Below are 17,323 nucleotides of genomic sequence, written 5' to 3' on the forward strand. Positions count from 1 at the left end.
TGAATACATTCAGACGACAGATGTAAACCAGAACTGTTCTGCACAAATTGGATGCCTGATTACCCTATGTGACCAAAATAACAGTTCATTCCTGACTGGTAGTAGAAACCAACAATGAAATTGATCTCTGAAGAAAAACAGAAGTTTGCTTCAAAGAGAACAGTGCATTTCTGACTGGTAGTAGAAACCAACAAAGAAATTGATCTCTGAAGCAAAATGGAGGTTTGCTTCAAAGAGAATGCTAGTGAGAGTAAACTATGGATCGGAATGGGGACATGGAAGCCATTTTATTTGTAATTAATGATGACAGTACTTCCATTTTCAACGTTTATTCTGGATGAAAGATGGGACACTTTACAGACCATATTTATTTGTTTTTTGTTTTTGTTTAAGGTGGAGTTTCACTTTCAGTGATCTTGGCTCACTGCAACCTCTACCTCCCGGGTTCAAGTGATTCTCCTGCCTCAGCCTCCGTAGTAGCTGGGATTACAGGCACCTGCCACATGTTTAGCTAATTTTCTGTATTTTTAGTAGAGAGGGGTTTTCACCATGTTTGCCAGGCTGGTCTCAACCTCCTGGCCTCAGGTGATCCACCCACCTCAGCTTCCCAAAGTGTTGGGATTACAGGCGTGAGCCACCACCCCCAGCCTACAGGCCATATTTTAAAAGTCACTATAAAGAAGCCCGAGTGTTAATGGTAAAGACTCCTAAGAAAAAATATCATGATTTAGTTATTCAAATAAATATAGATGAATTAGTGAAGTTTAGATAAACTAATAAAAATATGAGCTACAAGGAGTGATCTAGATGCCCAAATACATGTGTTTCACTTGAAAAATATTTGAGAAACTTGCTACATCAGATGTAACTAAGAAAAGGAACTAGGATTGTTTAGAAATGGAGCCCAGCTAGAATACTTGGGGAGGGTGTGAAGAGAGGGAGAATGTAATCTCTTAATTGACATGTTATTTAGTCAGAGGTTTTTATTTAGACCTATCCCTTGAGGCTTTTAAAAGTAACTCGAAAACACACACACACACACACACACACACACACACGCACCAACAAATAAACATTAAAAGCCAATCTATATTCCCAATCAATTATGAACTTAAACAGTGAAGACTAATTAATTTCAATTAAATATGCTCAACAATTAAAATACCATCAGTTAACTATTATATAAACCAGGGATTTATAACAGTAACTAATATTTATATGCTGCTTACATGGATTTACTAATCCTCAAAATAATTCTGAGGTATGAGCAATTGTTATTCCCATTTTACAGATGATGAAACTGAGATATAGGGAGGTTAAGAAACTTGCCCAAGTTCACGCAGCCAGGAAGTGATGAAAATTCAGGATTCACATTGAAGTAATCTGTTTCTACCAGGCTGAGCAGCCCTTTCCTTCATTCCTTTGTGTGTATGGCGTAATGTGGGAGAGGACAGAAGTGTCTCATCAGGCCATATCTAATAACAGATTGATAATTTGCCTCAGCATTTCAGTCTCTACTCACCACAAGCCTTAGTTAACAGCTAGATACAGACTATGGAGTGCAGTTTATCAGCACTTTCCTTTGTGCAAACATTAGCTACTTTTGTGTGTGTGAGACAAAAACATTAGCTCTCTTCTACTTCTCTCAATCCCAGCTAATTCTGATAAGGTCATGGAAGTGCAAAATGATGTCTTCTGGAACGTTCCGAAAGAGACCAAAATCTACCCACACAGCTTCATGAGGATCTGAAGCCTTGCAGTGTATAAACCTTTATCTTTCTCATGTTCATGTCATTGCCCCTTGATACACAGTTGTCTATTGGGCAGACATTGTTAAAATTAAATAAATTCTTAAAATTAAAATTAAATTCCTATAAAGATCTTTTTTTTGGTGAACAATACATGCTAGAAAATACTAATGAAACACAAAGGAAGAGGAATTTTGCTTGTATGTGGTCAATGCTATTGCATTCCAGAAAGAATAATGTTGAAATGGGGACTTCTAAAATTTTAGCATTTCACTATATAATAACACTTTAATTTTTAATATATTCAAATTTCTGGATTTAGTGGAGTTCACAATGAAATATATATATATACACGTGTCTTTTAAATATTGCTATCCCTCTAAAAGAATCAGTAGGTAAAATTATTTCTGTACTTTAAAAGTTCTGGCTAGGTTACAAAAGACAGAAATTGTTAAACAACTTAACATTATTAAAGACTAAATGTAGCATTTAAAGCATTAAGTTTAATTGTGTCTGGCTTCATATAATTCAGTCCTTGGTTAGTACAAAGTTAGTATATTAGAGTACAAAAATTAATGAAGTTTCAATTTGGAAATTAAACAATATGTGTTTCTAGACATAGAAAGATGCCTGGAATTTTACCTTTAGGATTTTATCTGTAGCTTGCAGCCTATTAAAGCTATTTCCGCGTGCCTTTTTCTCTTTTGTGCCTACGTCATCGATTTAAGGTTCCTATTTATTTATTTATTTTTAAGAAGAAAGAAGAGGTTCTGTAGGAAACATTGACTGTATCTGACAACCGTGGTAGGACTAGAGAAGAACTAATGAGGGGATGCTGGGGGTAGCTTTAAGAAGGCGAGGTGGTAGCACAAAAGGATAAGAAGAAAGATAATTCAGCAGTCCCCTATAATCTTATTCCACCCAAGAAATTTGGGAGAATGCGAAAAAGCAGCAGCCCAGCATTCCTGGATGGGCGTGGCTTTTCTCCAGGGGCTGTCCAATCGAATTCCTTCAGAGGGAGAAGATTGATAAGGGTTGCTAGGAAACAGGAGCGTCTCCCTCCCTCCTGACCCAGAGATTGTTCTGCACAAACCCTCTCCAGGGGCTCGCAGTGTGCAGTTGAGTCGCGAGTACGGCTGAGCTGCCCACCGGCCTCCCTGGCTCTCACACTCCCTCTCTGCTCCCGCTCTCCTAATCTCCTCTGGCATGCCGTCAGCCCCCTGCCCAGGGACCACAGAAGAGTTCTTATAAGGACTGTTAGTCCCTGCTCACCTGAAAGCCAAGCTCTCTAGCAGAGCTTTAAAGTTGGAGCCGCCACCCTCCCTACCGCCCCATGCCCCTTCACCCCACTCCGAAATTCACTGACCTTTGCATGCACTGCCTAAGGATTTCAGAGTGAGGCAAATAGTCGGCAAAGCTACCCTGGCTTTTCGTATAAAAATCCTCTCGTCTAGGTACCCTGGCTCACTGAAGACTCTGCAGATATACCCTTATAAGAGGGAGGGTGGAGGAGGGAAAAGAACGAGAGAGGGAGGAAAGAATGAAAAGGAGAGGATGCCAGGAGGTCCGTGCTTCTGCCGAGAGTCCCAATTAGATGCGACGGCTTCAGCCTGGTCAAGGTGAAGGAAAGTTGCTTCCGCGCCTAGGAAGTGGGTTTGCCTGATAAGAGGAGGAGGAGGGGACTCGGCTGGGAAGTGCTCCCCTCCCCTCCGCGGAAGACCACTAGGTCCCCCCTTTCCCCAACCTCCTCCCTCGCTTCTACTCCACCCCTCCGTTTTCCCACTCCCCACTGACTCGGATGCCTGGATGCTCTGCCACCGGGCAGTGGTCCAGCGTGCAGCCGGGAGGGGGCGGGGGCAGGGGGCACTGTGAAAGGAAGCTGCGCGCACAAGTTGGCCATTTCGAGGGCAAAATAAGTTCTCCCTTGGATTTGGAAAGGACAAAGCCAGCAAGCTACCTCTTTTGTGTCGGATGAGGAGGACCAACCATGAGCCAGAGCCCGGGTGCAGGCTCACCGCCGCCGCTGCCACCGCGGTCAGCTCCAGTTCCTGCCAGGAGTTGTCGGTGCGAGGTAAGGGGCCCAGAGGAGGACGTGTCCCTCTGGAGGGCGCCCAGCCAGGGCGCGGAAGCTCGGGTGCCGCGTGGGCAGGCGCAGCCGGGAAAGTTGAGGCAGAGCATGGACCAGTCCCTACAGTCCTGACTGGAGTGGGAAGGGTGGAGGGTAAAGGCGATGTGGGTGTGCATGAGTGAGAGTTTGTGTGTGTGCGCCCACGTCTGTGTCTGGGAGGAGGGAGATTTCAGGGCATAGATCTGCGGCCAGAGTGCGAGAGGTGAAGGGACGAACTAGCACTCGCAGACCCCCAGAGAGACCAGTCTCATCAGCCAACCACCTCCATCTCAGCTCTAGGCTCAGAATTTGTTTCTATTTGGGGGCTCCCTAAGGCTTTGTGCACAGGAATCCGTGCTATGACTGGCTGACATACGGGCGGTTTCATGTGGGTGTGGAGGTTGCCGGCAGAGGTGGGCAACGGTCAGCGAGACCTGGTCCATGCAGCCCAGATAAGCTCCGAAGCCGGAGGCGGCCAGAGGTTTGCCCTCCCGCAAGCACGGTTGGAAAGGAGCCTTAACTCATTGCCCTTTGCTCCTTTTGGCTTGAGTGAAAAATCGAAAAGCCAGACAGGGAGCATATCTTTTCATCGACCCTGTTCCATTTTCTTATCTGACAGTGAGATAACTCAGAGAGGGCGGGAGATTTGCAATCCAAAAATAGACTAGGTGATATATCCAATAAGCTTGTTTCTTAAGGATTTAAATTTCTTTCTAGTTATTCCTTGGGTTATCAAAGGTGGACAATTCTCTAAGGTATAACACTTATAGGTAAATATATTAAGGAAGGATTCTCCCACTTTAAGTATTTTAGATATTGTAAATTTTGAAAAACAAAACTGTACACCTCTAAAGATCTTTGGTTAAGGACTCAACTAATTTGCTTATAAAAATATTTCTACTATTTGAATAGTAATAGATATGTATGGGGTCTTTATGTAGGTACATATTGGAATATTCAAAGTTGAGGTTAATGTGAGTTGAGGTAGGTGTGAGTTAAGTACCAGCAATAGTTCCTTAGAGTTTCTTTGCTTGAATTTCTTAGAACTGTCCAGCAGAGCTACAGTATGTTTCTTTGTGGTGGGCGGGGCGGGGGGGGGGGAGTTTGGGGGGTGGAGTCTGCTTTAGTTTATCTGATCACACATTTTAAGATTCCTCCCTGAATTCTAATTGTTTGCAGAAGTATATTCAATATAGGCATTACTAAAATAATCTAGATTGCCACTATGCTAAACTATGGATAACAGTTCCTTCCAAAGATGCTTAGGACACTCTAATGAATAAGTATGATTCCATATTCCTACGTACCTTGTTTCTAAAAACAGCCCAATAGAATTTGAATATATTCGGAAGCTATTGCAGCCCAGAAATTATTGTAATATTTTTCCTTTCACAATGGGTAGTGTTTTATAGTTACAAAGATTTCTCACACCTGTAGACTTTAGCTGTCCATCTTATTGGGTTTTGATCACCCAGCAAGAGTACATAGATATTTTGAATAAACATGCCCAAAGGCTATCTTATGTTCAGAGTGACACAGGAGCTCAGGATGGAAAACGAGGAAAGGAAGTCTTGAAACCTATACTTTAACAAATAAAACAGTGAAATTCCAGAATATCTACCTTTATTAGATGAAAAAGAATATGGCAACAATACCTTTTAGCATTGAAATACCCCTCCTGCCCCTAGATACTATATATCTAGGTATAAAACTGTAGTTTTATGAGTTAGGCCCTTACCAGTGAAATATGAAACCTAAATCATAGAAAATTATGCCAGCACAATGAATAGGCCACAGTTTGGAGCTTGAAACAGATGTCTTTCTATTTATTTAAATTGAATGGTATTTTTCAAATTTCAGGAATATATGATCAGTAACAAGAAAATGTGTGGAAAGCCAAACAAACAAAAAATATTATAAATAATTAAAATATACTCTGTGACCCACTCATTTTTGTAAAATGGGCTTTTTAAAAAGTTGTGATATACATGTGAAAAGGAGTATAAATCAGATAATTTACCCCACAATTACACATATCAAAATGATGAGCTCATCTTTGATTTTATATCACTGCAATTAAAATTGGTAAGTTGAACAAATGCAAATATAACAAAATTGATTGAGCTTTATGTTTACGTTGAAATTAATACTTGTATTGAATAAAAGAATGGAGATAATTGTCAAAAGGTCACTGCTTCACTTCTCTATGACAGGTGATTAGCTGGAATCACACAACTGAAGATGGTCTTATTTTGAAAGATTCTCAGCAATAACATTTTACAACTTCACTGGGTACATTTTCCTCACTTTTATTTCATGTCGAACTATCTTTTTGCCAAATAAAACTGTTGTCTTTCTTGTCCATTCTTCTAATAGTGATCAGTCACAAAATGAAGCATAATGTTTTTCCAGGATACTAGCTACCTCCTGCCAAAATGTAGCACATTGGCTTGGGGGTGAATTTTCCATTTGTTTTCCTGCACTAAACATCATCCCAATATTCTACTAAACAAAAGAAATGAAAATTAATACCTAATCACTATTGTAAAACAAGGAGGGCAGGATTCAGTTACGCACGCTGGAATGTGGCCAAAGTTCCAGCGTGAGACTTGTTTTCTCCACGAGTAATTCTCTAAAAAAGGAGTACGTGTTTACTCACAGTTGTCTCACTTTGCTATTTTAAACTGAGTTTATTGTGCATTCTCACATCTTTTGAGACTCCACTAAATGGATCCAATACTGCATTAGATGAATTTGTTGAAATTGCTCCCAAGGAGGAGCATAAAATGATAGAAGATTATCTACCAAGTCTGAACACATAAAATGAGTATCATCATAGTAATCACTGAGACGGCAAAAACTATTAGCTCATACCCCTCCTTCTACTTCTAATGTATGCTTGGTCCCCATAGCCTACTGTATTTTGGAGTACTTTAGCCCAGTCTGACTTTAAATGGATCACGTAATGACTTCTTCCAGAGTCTTTGAAAGACTATTTCACAGTCTAATGGTTCTCCCTATTAAGAACTTTGTTGTGATATTCAGCTTAATTTTCCCCTGATTATATTTTATCTTGTTACTTAATTCCTATTATAAACCTTCTGGACTAGTTCATCCTCTTGTCTGATTCAGACTCTTCATCCAACATTTCTCTACGACTTATAAAATACAAAAGCTTCACACAGTTACAGGAGAGAACATAAAGATGGCAATTCTATGTCCAGACATCTTTGCTAAATGTTTAAGACATTTTTTACACACTTACATATGTGTATAACTATGTGTTCCTAATAATTTACTTTACTAATGTAAGAGTTAAGAAATTACCTTCTCTGACGTTAATGACCTATGTGAATATTAAGGTGATACTTTCTGAGTAATGTTCTATGTGGATGCACATTATGAGACATTTTCATTACAAATTTGTTTGCAACAGAACCCTGTCAACACCCACACTACAAGGGAATTTTGTGACATGCTGGTCCGATGCTCCACTGAGCCCCAGAAGCTGTTGTCATGTAAATTCCACTATTGAAATGAAAGTGATTTCCATAATTAATAGAATGTGCTAGGAATGTAATAGTGTATATAGTTTAGATGTGTATGTTAACACAACATAGTAATTCTGTTAGAATTGGCAGTAGCCCCTTTATACTGAAACAATCTAAAAAACCCAGTAGAATTAAGGCCAAATTATTCACCATGCTGCATTATGAAAAGTAAGCTTACATCATGCATATATCAATGTGGAATGTATTTCGATATATATGGAGGTACCATATGTGAAGTTTACTTTAAAAATAGAAAAGCCTGAAAAAAAAAACATTAAAAAAAAACAGGTTTTCACTTTGTTCACTTAAAATCTTGTTCCAAGACATCCGTGTGTAGGCTTCTTTAAGATTCTTAAGCAAATATCTTGGTAGACTCACCATCCCACTCAATTGTTTCTCCAAGTTCCAGGCATTGAAACACAAGTTCTGCTAGACAGTAGAGGAGTAAATGATATAAATCAGGAAATAAGTTCCTAGGTTACACTTAGCAAGTCAAGAAAATATAAAACTAAGAGGGAGGTGAATCAGCATCTAAAAACACCATTTAGTGCTGTCTTACTGCTTGTTGAGCATTCGACAGTACATGGAAACACTCATGTGGATTAGGTTAAGGAATCAAGGAGGAGACATTTTTCCAAAACTTAACGTATTTTTAAATAAATAAAATTAGACTGCATGAAATAATTTTTAAACAAATACTCTCCCTCCTGAAGTCCCAAAGTATTTTTATAGTGCTATTCATCACATAGTGGTGAGCACCCTCAAAATGATTTTCCTTAGAAACAAAAGGAAAATCAATTTTCTTGGTATAGAAAATGTAGGCCATTAATATACCTATAGCTTCTCTCTGGAACAGCAAGGCATCCAAAGAATCTATGCCTACACAGGATAAATATTTCTTCATCAAATTGAGCAATCTTTTTATGGAACTGGAAATCGTATGCTGTACTTTAAGGGGAGAAATAAACTTGGAAAACATTCTGATATAATCTACGTAGGCATAGATTAAGGCACCAGTTTGAAAATAAAGCCATATATAGAGAAGGCACCTTCACAAAAAGCCCAAAGTAACTCTGATCTTTAATTTCTTGTCAGAATTTACTTCGCTACTTCACTATCATTGACGGTATAACTACACACACACATATTTGAGTAAATTCAGTTGAAAGGCTATAGATATCTAAACAGATAAAAAAAATTCAAAACCATGATGCTAGACACACAGTTTGAAAAAACTTACAACCTATATATGTAGCATGGGAATATTAGGAGTATAAAGTTTGAGAAGATTCCTCTAAGAAAGAGTCTGTCATCAGAAAGAAAAGGTAGCTAATAGGGAAACAATTGTCAATAAGTATTTATTAAGTACCTATTTTGACCAAAACAAAATATAGGATATGCAGTGGGAACACAAAAAAAATGTTCACACACAAAGTTTCACAAACGTGTAAAGTTGAAAGTGCTACAAAAATCAAATTTGAAATTTTAGAGTAGAGAAAATGTTACCAGAATTATCAACCAAATGAAAAAGTCTGTTCCTTAACAGATGCATTCATATTTAGGATTTTAAATGTGTGTATATATTCTGATGCCTTGTGGAGACAGTGTTGTATGCTGTGAGGTGACAAAACTAATAATAAGTCAAAACAATAGATGATAATTATTAACCAACTGCCCTGTGTGAAGAACTCTGCTATACAAGAACTACACAGTACCTGTGAAGTAGGTACTGGAATCCCCATTTTATACAGAACAGGAGATGGAGGCCCAGCAAGATGAAGTAACTTGCCCAAGTTCAGGTAGTTAACAAGGCTGTAACTGGAATTCAAAACCTACTTTCTTATTCTAAGACCTATTTTCTTTACTACCAATATTGCCTCACAATTTTTTAATTTATTTATTTTAATTTATTTATTTTGCCAGGCTTCATTGCATTCAACAAGTATTTTCTGAGCTCTAAGTAGAGGGACATGCTTTGGTAAGGAGGGCAAACAATAATCAATGAAAGGGAGTCTAGAATAGACTTCCCCAGGCTTGAGATCTTTCTCCACTCCAGACACTGTCCCTTCTGAGAGGCAGAGACATGCAAATGGAAGAAATAAACTAAAACATTTATAATTGACTAGGACTAAGGACGAAATTTTAAAATAGAAAAGTCTATGAAGATTATAGATTAACAAGCTGAGAAATAAACACCAGGTCTGAAAGTGTGAGGAAAATATATTTCTTGGAGTCTGATTTCAATGACCATTATCATCTGTAAAACTTAGTACAGTGGCAAGAATATAGTCTCACAAAAAGCCAGGATAGAGGTGAATAGGATTTCTGCTGAGGCTAAAATGCTGATGTTTCTCTCCTCTTACAGCCTACCTACTTCCCACCAGGAAAACAAGCTGGTAAAAAGGTTTTGTAGTATAGTAAAATTTTCAAATTTCTTTACCCTGCTGAAGTAGTAATGGTTCATCTTTATGTTAGAAAACTCTCAGCATTTTACACATCAGGACATTTATCCATAATATATACAATAGCATGAAACTGGAAGGGATCAGGGATTATGAATTTTAAACACACTAAGAATAGGAGATGCAAAGTGACCTGCTAGAGATTCCAAAGACTCTGTTGGTAGTGCTGCTCCAGGAAAACCCACATCTCATTATTCTCTGACCTCCGTGACTTCCCACAGACAGGAAACCTGCTGTCTTAATTGCATGAACTTATACTTCTTTTCACACTTCTTTTCACACAACCAAAGGGCTGAAACAAATCTTTACTTGAGGGTCTTCCTCTGATTTGTGATATGTGCTAGAGTAATTAATGGTCATAAAAAAGGAACAGATATCACAGATCTGCCCCTCCATCTGGTGGAGACTGTTTCTCTTGATTGCTAATAATAGATAGCAGATAGATTATTTGTAATATTTGCTTAACAGTTTCAATGAACCATGTGTTGGTGAATACAACATAATGGAAGCTGCTTTTACAAAATATGTCAGAAAACATGCCAATCTGAGAGATGGCACTACAAGTTCAAAAACGGTTGGAATTTATATCTGCCTCAAGGAGAAAATGATACCTAGACTATAATTAACTTTCTACTTTGGAACATCTTGTTTTTCCTGAAAAAGCAGTGACCCTGTACATGCTTATGCATTAATCCCAGTGATTTCTGTGGAATCCACATATATGGACTGGTGACCAGTCCATACTATATTGGTCACTAGTACACTGGTAGCCAGACCATACCTAACTTCAAAATTGATTAGTAGACAAGACATGAACTTAGATGTCTAACAAATGTCTTCCAAAGATTTTGTTCAAGACCTCCCCTTGAAAAAAATGTTTCGAGGAATGCCAAAAGTCCCACTTCCCCCAACACCCAAAATATATTTTTCACTACCTTCCTTGGTTCATAAAATTTTCCAAATTTTAAACTGAAGTATTCCATCCAAGAAGTACTAAAGAACATATATTTCTAGAACCACATAGCGTACTAACCCTCCAACACATTCTGAATTTATAGGCTCATTTTTCAGAAAAGGTAACTTTACCAGTTTGGTAGGGAGTAGGCAGAATGAACAATTAATTTATTGATTTTTTACGTACTTCACGACCTTGTCTAAGACAAGCCCTTCCTTGGCTATGATTTCCTAAACACTCATAATGCAGTAATTTGAAAGGCAACAAGCCTTCTCTGTAGTTGTTGAACAAATGAAGCCCTGGTAGGAAAAAGATTGAGGTATTAGAGTGCTCACCCTCTACTTTTTTTTCTTCTTCTAAGGTCCTAAATTTGTGTTTGTTGCTATGTGATATAACAAGACAGGAAGGAAAATGATAATTTTTGCTTTTTGTTGTTTTGTTTCTTGTTTGTTTTGTTGTTGTTTTTTTGAGATGGATTCTAGCTCTGTTGCCCAGGCTGGAGTGCAGTGACGCAATCTCGGCTCACTGCAACCTCTGCCTCCCGGATTCAAGCGATTTTCCTGCCTCAGTCTCTCTAGTGGCTGGGATTACAGGCGCCTGCCACCATGCCCAGCTAATTTTTGTATTTTTAGTAGAGACGGGGTTTCACCATGTTGGCTAGGCTGGTCTCAAACTCCTGACCTCATGATCCTCCCGCCTCGGCCTCGAAAAGTGCTGGAATTACAAGCATGAACCAGGGCACCTGGCCAGAAGCCGACAGTATTAGGGCTACTTCTCATATGGTAAATGCTGGAACATTTGAAGTAGGAAAGGGTAAGAAAATTGAAAAACAAAGAATAGTTAACCTCTCCCTTTCCTTTATACTCTCCCATGTATTGAACAACAACAACAACAAATCATCTACTTACCTCTACTGTAAATAATCTGTGAAATTATTGCCCAGAGAAGCCTGCATTAGGATCACTTTGAAGTTTACTTAAAATGAAAAATGCTGGGACGCATGCATCGCAGGCTAATTGAAACGAATGTCATATAGATTGAAGTTTTGGAATCTGCATAGTAAATAAACTTCTGATTATTCTTGGGATTTGAGAAACATTGTTGTCTTAGTCTGCTCAGACTGGTATAATGAAATACCACAGACCAGGTAGCTTAAACAACAAACATTTATTTTTCACAGTTGCGGATGTTGCAAAGTCCATGATTAAGATTACAGCAGATTCAGTTCCTGGTGAGAGTCCTCTTCCCAGGACACTTTTTTGCTCTGTGCTCCCATAGCTGGGAGGAAAAGAAGGTGCTCTGGGCTCTCCTCCTCTTATAAATACATGAATTCCATCATGAGGGCCAAACTCTGATGGCCTTTTGTAAACCTGATCATCTCCCAAAGGCCCTGTTAGTAAATACAATCACGTTGGGAGCTAGGGCTTCAGCACGTGAATTTTGGAGCAACACAAATATTCGGTCCATAACAATTACATATAGAATGATGGTCATACACAGAATATCCAGTGAATTTCTTTTACCAAATTACTTTCCACAGCAAGTTTATTCTAATTGGATTAACCAGTTGTATAAAGTAAATTCTACAAGCCTGAGTACTAATTAAGCTCAACTAATAAGGCACAGTTTCTATAAGTTGTATGAATAGATTTTCTAGAAATCTCATATTATCTTCGTTGTAAGAGAAGTTTTCCTGTTACCTATAGTAAGTTCCCATAAGGTATGCAAACACACATAATAATACACATCTTTTGGATATTCTTATTGGGAAACCTTTTCATTTTTAATCTTTTATCCCGTGTTTTATCATTATATTAATATTAATATATTAGAAAGAGAAGTTACTGGTATTTGAAGAAGTTACTGATATTCTTATTAGAAAACCTCATTTTTAATCTTTTATCCTATATTTTATCATTAATATTAATATATTAGAAAGATAAGTTACTAGTGTTTGAAGATTATCATTAATGAAAAGATTATTTCTTAGAAACTCTCCTCGATTTGAATAACTGCACTCTTAAAATTCAAATTGTCTTTATAGCTATGGCCTTATGAGCTGGGGGATGTGGGAAAACTTCTGTCACAACTCTCCCCACTGCCCTCTAGATCTGCAGCGTGGGGGCAGGGGAAGGACCTCATTTGGCAACTTACACATTCTTCACTCAGCGTCCACTTCGTTCAAGTGAATGGTTGCTTAGCTAAAGCTAGCAATCCTCATAAATACTGCCAAAGATAGTTTCCTAAGCAGCGTTCAGAGCCACATGGGAAAAATGCCGAAGAGGAAGTGAGGGACTGGCAGCAGGGAGGGGGAGGCTCAGCCTAGGCCACCAGCTTTACCTCCCAGGGGTTCTGTGCTCCCTCTTTGCCTTCACTGGAATGCCACACTTAGTAGCTGACTTCATGAAGAGAAAAGCAATAAAAAACAGAGCACACCGCACTCTCCCAAACATTTCAATGGTTTGAATTTTTTAAGACTCAGGCATCTCAGAGACAAAACTGTTAAACTGTTGAAAGTTACACCGTGTCTCAGCAGAGCCTGGCTTTCTTGACTGCTCTGATGGTTACAGTACTTCTACCTGATGATGTCACTTCTACTGGACTGTCCCACTCACACAGCAGTCTCTACATATCTAAAGCCAAAAGCCCACTGCCTCCCCCAACCAGCACCTTATTTTCTGATTCTAAGAGAAACATGATTATTTCTCCATACAATCATTCAAAATCGTGGAACTGCCCATGACCTTTTTCTTCTGTTTAGTCCTCTGTTGATTCCTTCTTAAATGATATGGCAACTTCTTTACTCTCCTACCACTGCCAAAACCTTAGCCCAGGTTATCATCACTGTCCTCTCAATCTTTAACCATTTATCTCCTTCGTTCTCTCTCACTTTATACAATTACTTACCCATCAGAAATTTAATGAGTGCCTACTGTGTGTTCAGTCACTGTTCTAGAGATATTATAGCACAAACAATAATGTAGAAAAATTTTTTATATTCAGCTTACACTACATAGACAATAAACAAGAGAACAAACAGGGTGTGAAGAAAATAGAATGAGGGATGTACAAAAGTAAGAGAAGCTGGAAAAGGAAGTATTGCTACCAGGTTAAACTTGACGAATAACTGATTTTTCCAGGTGTTCAAAGTATTAAATATAAATATCACTTAAACATAATTTCCCAGCTTGGCCATTAAGGCCTTTTACAATCAGGTCCCTGGTGTATCTTTCTAATCTGTCATCCTCAACTTGAACATCTAGTCTACCCAGACCTTTCTGTTTGCACCAAATATACACCTGAGTATCTTTGTAGTCATGATTTCATTTAGAATGTGTTTTCTTCCTCCTTTCTACAAACCTATATTTAAGTCCAACTTCAAAGTTCTGCTTAATCTAAGTTCATACTAATGATTTTTTATCTGTTTTGCCAAATAAATTTTTATTCAAAACATCCATTTGGTCCTTACTGTATGTAGGCCTAATTAGTAAAATATTGCTTTGGCATAAGTAACAGGTAGGTAGAACAGTAAATTGTGGAATAAAATAAAAAAGCAAATTTATTTTTATTTCTCACTGCCCCTTTAAAAGGTATTCAGTAAAATATATTACATTTGTGTAATAAAACAATAAACCCTAACTTGCAAACAGTCTCAATTCAAAAATTAGTATGCCTAGACCAATATAATAATTGAAACTTTGAACACTAAAGTTGAATCTTTTCTCTATCCCCAGCAGGAGCCTCTTTCAGGTAAGAAGCTGAAAAAGAAAGCTTAAATGTCTTATGGGTTTCATCAACCCTTCTTTGTCACTCTTACTAACTCAAGTTCTGAATCCTCCAAAGTTAGGGGTGGAAGGTAGGCAAAAACAAGATGGTTATAGGAAAAAAGTTCCTACCTGACAAACTTCACACTAGACTCCAAGATTTTTAAGGCTAACTGTGTGTGTGTGTGTGTGTGTGTGTGTGTGTGTGTGTGTGTGTTTACTTCTCTCACTGTTGCTAAGGGTCTCTCACCTCAGTTTCCTCGACACAAATTTTCTTTTGTCTGACCACACCTTCTCCGTTCCTGCTCTTTCAGCAGCTCACTGCAACAGACTCTTACTTTTAGATTCCCATTTCCCTTCCAGGCCTTTCAACCGGTTTGATTCCTTTCAGTAGTGACTGATCTTCAGTCCACAGGAAACAGTGACATAATATTGCAGGAAAAAATTCTAAGCATGTGGGCCAGTCCAATGCAGCCATCTCTCTGCTTCTCCACTGCCAAGCATCAAAGAGTCAGCTGGTCCTTCTCTCATCCTTTATTATTTACTAGTCTGGAGTAAGACCCAACCCATTTTGTGACACTATTCTATGTTTTTTGTTTTTGTTTTTTTGTTTTTTTTTTTTTTTTTTGAGACAGAGTCTTGCTCTGTTGCCCAGGCTGGAGTGCAGTGGCACAATCTCAGCTCAGTGCTGTAACCTCTGCCTCCCGGGTTCAAGCAATTCTCATGCCTCAGCCTCCTGAGTAATTCGAATTACAGGCATGCACCCCCACGGCTGGCTAGTTTTTGTATTTTTAGTAGAGATGGAGTTTCACCATGTTGGCCAGGCTGGTCTCGAACTCCTGGTTTCAGGTGATCCACCTGCCTTGGCCTCCCAAAGTGCTGGGATAACAGCTACCTTGACTGGGCTTTGCGATGCTATATTCTTTGGTATGCATAACTATTTCCAATTTTTGTCAACATGTTTGGACTACAGGACATATGAAATGTAATACACTCACTTGCTTAGATACCTGTTGTTTTCTACTTGACTAACACCAGGATTTAGCAAAGTACCTAGTTTCTAATATATTGATAGTTACTCATTGAATGTATGAGTGTAATAATACAGCTTAAGTTTAAAAAATTACTTTTTATAACCAAGAAAAATGTTTCTATAGGGGGCTACCTGTATAAAGACTTACAGGAATCAATGTCTACAAAATAATGTAAGATGAGGCTAAAATATTTACTGGTTTCTCTGACTAGAATTAGCTCCCAACGAATAAAGATCTTGTCTGTCATTTTTAGCAGAGTCTATAATAATGCATATAACATAATATTTAACACATATTTAATGAGAAAACATAAATTATCATGTTAATATCTTCCATTAATATGTTGCACTTTAGGAATTGTGATCATCTTAATTTTAATCCATAGATGGTACTATTCTTCTGAAGGCATTTTCGATCTCAAATAGAATAACCTTGTATAAAAATTTAAAAATTTAGCTTTAAAAAGTGACATCAACTTACTGACATAAATCCTTAATGAGCATCTGCTATTTTCAAGGCACTGGGCAGGGTACTGAGGAGGACAAAGAAAAGAATAAAACACTGTGCCTCCCTTAGAATGTAAAATCTTACAGGAGAGATGAGATACATGCATGTGTACCTACAGTAACAAGAAAATTCAGGAGCTTGGCTGTGAGACCCGTAAGTGGATAATAATACTTCTGTTTGACATACCTGTAGAAGGTATAATGAAAAATTTACTTCTGTCCTGGGCTCTAAAAAATTAAGATTTCAGGAAGTGGAGGATTTCATTCTAGACCTATGCAAAAGCAGAGAGCTAGAATGTGGGACTGAATTAGGGAGCATCATGTAACCTAGCTTAGTTTAAGGTTGGAGTGTATGGGGGTCAGGGCAGAAGATAAAGCTCTCAGAGCAGATAAAATGATGGCTAACATTTCTCCTGTAGGCAGATGAAAATCTCTGAAGACATTTGAGCAGGGGAATCTGAAAGCACAATGTGAAGATAAATAGGAAGAAATAAAGGTTCGGGAGGCAGAGAGATGAGTTGGCAGGTTATGGCAACAGTCCAGGTGAGAGGTAATGATGGCCTAAACTAGGGCAGTGGCAATGGGAATAAGAAACATGGAATGAATCTAACAGACATAAAGATGAATAGTGCCTAGTAGGTAGGAATTAGCTTCTGGGCAAAAAAAATACCAGCGGAAACAGTTAAGCTAATCACTTTCCTTTTTCTACAATAGAAAAGAGCATGCTGCATAAAATCCTTAGTTTAATAATGGAAAATGTGGGAGTTGTCTTTCTTTTAAGCTATTTTTCATGAATTTGGGTCACAGGAAAAAGGAACAATCAAAATTCTAACTCTTTGAAAATAAGACTTACAAATAAAATCGGTATTTTCTATGTGGCTATGATTTGATTGCATTTATCCGTAGATGGGAGGTTAAGCCAACATAGTCTTTCTCCAGGGCTCTGCAAGAGCCACCTGCTGGCTTCCTTGACCTTCGTCTTACACCCACCTCTAAGTTCATCCACATGGCTACAGCCAAAATTATCTTTAAGAAATACAAATCTAAGCATGTCATCCTTGCTTAAAACTCTCCAAAGATTTTTTCATTGCTCTTGCTATAATTGAAACATGGTTTACCTAGCCCACAGTGATCTGCATGTGCGTCAAGATTCATGTCTCATCCTTTTGCCCTTACACTTTTTGTTCCATCCTTCC

The 17,323-nt window shown here is 38.4% G+C and overlaps 1 protein-coding gene across 3 annotated transcripts in view; it reads left to right on the forward strand.

Annotated features, from left to right (window-relative positions):
- The first annotated feature begins 2,834 nt into the window (after positions 1-2,834).
- GRM3 (glutamate metabotropic receptor 3) overlaps positions 2,835-17,323 on the forward strand; it is a 220,543-nt gene continuing 206,054 nt past the window's right edge. For 2 of the 3 annotated variants that reach the window (XM_030822024.1, XM_003252323.4), the window contains exon 1: positions 2,837-3,819. The gene's annotated coding sequence lies outside the window, so the exon portion shown is untranslated. Of the gene's footprint in view, positions 3,820-17,323 lie in introns of all 3 variants that reach the window. The other variant, XM_030822025.1, reaches the window with a different exon arrangement.

The sequence above is a fragment of the Nomascus leucogenys genome, chromosome 11, assembly GCF_006542625.1.
Source record: "Nomascus leucogenys isolate Asia chromosome 11, Asia_NLE_v1, whole genome shotgun sequence".
Classification (NCBI taxonomy): domain Eukaryota; kingdom Metazoa; phylum Chordata; class Mammalia; order Primates; family Hylobatidae; genus Nomascus; species Nomascus leucogenys.